The sequence below is a fragment of the Brassica napus genome, chromosome A9, assembly GCF_020379485.1.
Source record: "Brassica napus cultivar Da-Ae chromosome A9, Da-Ae, whole genome shotgun sequence".
NCBI lineage: Eukaryota > Viridiplantae > Streptophyta > Magnoliopsida > Brassicales > Brassicaceae > Brassica > Brassica napus.
Window position 1 is genome coordinate 19834955 of NC_063442.1, and position 4309 is coordinate 19839263.

At 29.5% G+C, this 4309-nt stretch overlaps 1 long non-coding RNA gene across 1 annotated transcript; it reads right to left on the minus strand.

The window, feature by feature from the left end:
* Window positions 1–1409: 1409 nt before the first annotated feature.
* LOC111199441 lies at window positions 1410–3275 on the minus strand. The gene is made up of 2 exons (XR_007316460.1): window positions 2267–3275; window positions 1410–1849 (listed from the first exon to the last, which is right to left on the minus strand). It is a non-coding gene; the product is annotated as an uncharacterized LOC111199441 (long non-coding RNA).
* Window positions 3276–4309: the final 1034 nt, after the last annotated feature.

Sequence of the window (4309 nt, forward strand, 5' to 3'; positions counted from 1 at the left end):
TCTCGGAAAAAAGTCCTGGACGACTTACAATTAAGTCGTCTGGTGGACGACTGAATTATAAGTCGTCTGTGTATAATTAAATCTTGAAGTTTTTTTTTCAATTGCAAAACTAACCTATGACTACTTAATTGTAAGTCGTTTACTTTATAAAAAATATTATTATTTTAATTTTCGCCAGACGACTGAAATGTAAGTCGTCTGGGGAAGTCAAACTTCTGAAATTATCCAGTCAAATGCAAAACTAACCTATGACGACTGAAATGTAAGTCGTCTAGGTTCTTTGGAATTTTTTTTGAAACCAAACAATAGTAGACGACTTAACTTTCAGTCGTCTCAGGTTACAGATTTCAAAGTCAATTGCAAAAATAACCTTGCGTTGACCAGACGACTTCCAGGTAAGTCGTCTACAGCCAGACGACTGAAAGGTAAGTCGTCTACAGCGAGACGACTTCCCAAGTAAGTCGTCTGACGAACAGATCTGGAAAAAAACTCGATGTCACACCTTAAATTGGTGAGATAAGTTCCTTAGCATACATAAGGCTTCTCCAAGCACACAGAATCACAAACGAAAGTCACCCACCCATAATCGTTAGCTTCTATGACTTTATGAACCATAAAAAATTTTAGAATCAAAGTCTTGGGTTTTTTTTGCTCATTGTGGAGAGAAAGTGAGAGATATGTTGTGTTTAGTTCACAAGAATGGAAAAAGAAGAAGGGTAAATCGATTTTGGGAGCATTAAGAGCTTCAAATTGGTTGTTCATGGTGGTTGTGGTATTGATGACAATGGCAATCTTGTAATTACTTGAAGATGATGAGGGTGAGAGAGTAAAAATGTCATTTTCGAAAAGAAAAAAAAAAATTGATGGCATTTTCGTAAATTATATGAACTTGTGGGGTGAATAGGGCAAAACGAATTTTCAAAAAAAAGGGAGGTTAGTTTTGTGTTTGACTTTAAGTTGTAGGTCAATTTTGCAAAAATCCCTACAATTATTGACCATATATGAACTTAGAAAAATAAATTGGCGGATGAATCAAATCTATTTTTCAATTTCCTAGTTGACTATAGTAAGAATAATATTACTGTATAGACCCAAATCAAAGTTTAGAGTCATAAATAATAGAACCTAAAGAGACCGACAAATAATTTAAGTGGTAAAGTAGTTTATGATGTCGTGGATTTTTTTTTTGTTATTTGTTTTAGTATATTATTATAGTTTTTTCTATCATTGTATTTATTTCATGCAAAATTTTAAGTAATATTTTTTTAATAATTAATATGTATTATATATTATTTGATTAAGACAATTGTGGAGCTCTTATCTTCTTATACTACCAGATTTTAGTAGTTTAATCGAATGTTAAGTTTTGTAGGTATTGGCTATTAGATTTGGGTTTGCGTTACAACTATGAGTTCTATTAAGGTTGTTATTCATGACATCTACCACACCACTCCTTCCTTTTAACATCTTCCGTAGTTGGTACTTGGTACAACTGAACGTCATAACTTTACAGAAAGTATAAAGCGAGAAGGAAAAAAACATTATCCCAAGTAAATGTTATCACTTATAATCATACAATACTCATCATAGGAACGACGTTATCCGACTAACATGTTAAGAGAAGAAAGAGAACAAAATCAGAAAGATCCTTTGCATCATCCTAGATTATACTGCCAAACTTCAGATTCCTTGTCCTCCTTTGTGATCCATCTCCTACTGATATCTTGACGAAGACATTTGCACAGAAGTATGACAGTGTCTGATTGGTTCTCAAAACCAAGCTGAATGCAGACACTTATCATTCAAACCTCAAGATCCATATTCAATTTTCCTTCATCATATGGACACACTGAAAAGAACGCGAAAAAAAAGTAAATCACATAAGGTCATAACTTTAGCTTATGATCGCAGAAGAAGCTGCTATTGACCAAGTTTAAACAAAAAAACTAAGCAACTAAATGATAAAATCATCAAAACACATATGAGAAAGATGTTGCAAGTAGAATCCATTGATCAAATCAGATTGTATTAAAAAAAATTTAGATTATTAGATAGATGGTAAGAAACATAATCAGAACTTTTGAAGGGATATTTTTAAGGAGTCAGACCTGCATGGAATAGCTATGGATCCAAGCATTGTGGCAAGCTATTGATATATAGACCTAAAGATCTACCTATCTGCCAAAACCAATCAATACAAATTCAAAACCTAAACCAAAGAGCACAACCAACCAAAAATTTAATTAAAATTATAGCAAGAACGCACTTGGATTGGATGGTCTTTGCGATGGAAAAGACAAAGAGAGCAAAGCTCGCCACTGGTGCAGTCTAAGTAATACATATTGCAATCACCCTTGTGAGAGTACATGAAACTTGCAGTGAACAAAGAACTGCTCTTTAAGCAGAGGCTTCACCCATGGCAGTCTTTTGCATATCTCCCTCCTCTGGTCCACCAGCTCCCTCACCAAAACCAATACAGATTTGATTATCTGTTCCAGAACATAAACATTTGGTATACGATTATATATATACTCCAAGAGAACATTTAAACATATCTCTTAAACCACAACTGAACTTCAAAATTTTCACCTTTTATACTTCAATTTCAAAAAGTTATCATTATAGGAATCATATTAAAACCCATTAATGTTTTAGATTCTTTCTCACTATTTATATGGAATTATGTGGGTTAAAAGTTTAAGACTGGTATATAAAAGAAAATCGTATTGTACAAATTAGTGACACCAAATAAAGTAAATTACTTGCAGAATCAAACTTGTCGCATAAGATGAAATACTCTTCCCAAAGAGCATTGTTCCAGTTCTTCAAGATAAAACCAAACCCCTTTGTTGGGTATACGGAACAAAGTACTTAGATGCTTTAAAAGAAACAGAGCATGCCAGAAAAAGGTATTATATGAAATACCACGTTTTTTTTTTCTTAGGCTTGATTTCGCAGAATTCTCGTAATCATCGATTGGCATTCTCGGTTACTGAAAACGACCCTCAATAACTTTGATGAACACATCAAAGTTCAAAGACGTTTAACAATGGCGTTAAAGACGTTTGGATTCAGCTGAAGTTTAAGAAGATGGGTTTTCAGAGGAGGAAAGAGGATGGAGTTAAGAAAAGGTTTAATGATATGTAAACATCTGATAAGCCAATATAAATAATTTTATAAATTTATTTATAATTTTATAAACGATTTATAAAGCATGCATGAAATTTATTAGACATTAATAGTTATTACGATACATTATATAAAAATATAAGGTTTTCTATACGAATATAAAATCATTATATCAATTCAAATAAACATTTTTGTTTATTATTTTATGTAATTTATAAATATATAAAAAAATTGATCACATTATTACTCTTTCATAGTTTCAACAATTAGTTACCATATATAATTATTTCTACAATTATGTAGATTATTTGGAGAGTGGTAATTGAATTATCATTTCCTTTTAGTTATAATTATAATAATTAAAATTAAAAATTATCGGCCAATCAAATTATAACAATTTGAAGAGTTTATTTATGATCGACACGTAATTAAAAATTACTTATGTGACTTTTCAATCAATATATAATAGTTTTATATTTTTATAAATTATTTTAAAATTCTGATAAATTTATTCTTTAAACAACGATAAATAATTTAAAAATAATATTAATAAACATGTTTGGATTTTGTAATTTTTAAAATAGTAAGTATATAATTATATTCGAATACAATTCATCAAGTAGAGTATAAAACTATTATAATTATCTTATATAAAATTCCGTTCACTATATTATAGTTTATAAATATTAAAACTAATAAATAAAATATTATTAATCTTTCTATAATTTTGAGAATTAATTTCCATAAATGGTTATTTGTAAAATTCTTTAGATTATATAGCAAGTGATGTTAAATGATTTTATACTTCCCTTAAATTTTTTTATCTAAATTAAATAAATAAATATTAAGAATAATCGACCAATCGAATTATAACAATTTCTTGAAACTTCACATATGAATGATACGTCACGAGAAATCACTAAAGTGACTTCTCATTTAATATATAGGGGGATTTTTGAACATTGCGTTAGTTTTCGTTAGTTTCACTATAGTAGGAAAATGTAATTGTAGTATTATTAAGCATAACTTAAGCTATGAAACAAAATACAGTGAAACCTCTATAAATCAATAATGTTGGGACTACACCAAAACTATAATTTTTTTATTAATTTATAGAGATATTAATTTATGGATATACTAATTGAACCAAAACTTTAATTTGGGACTAGAAAATTATATT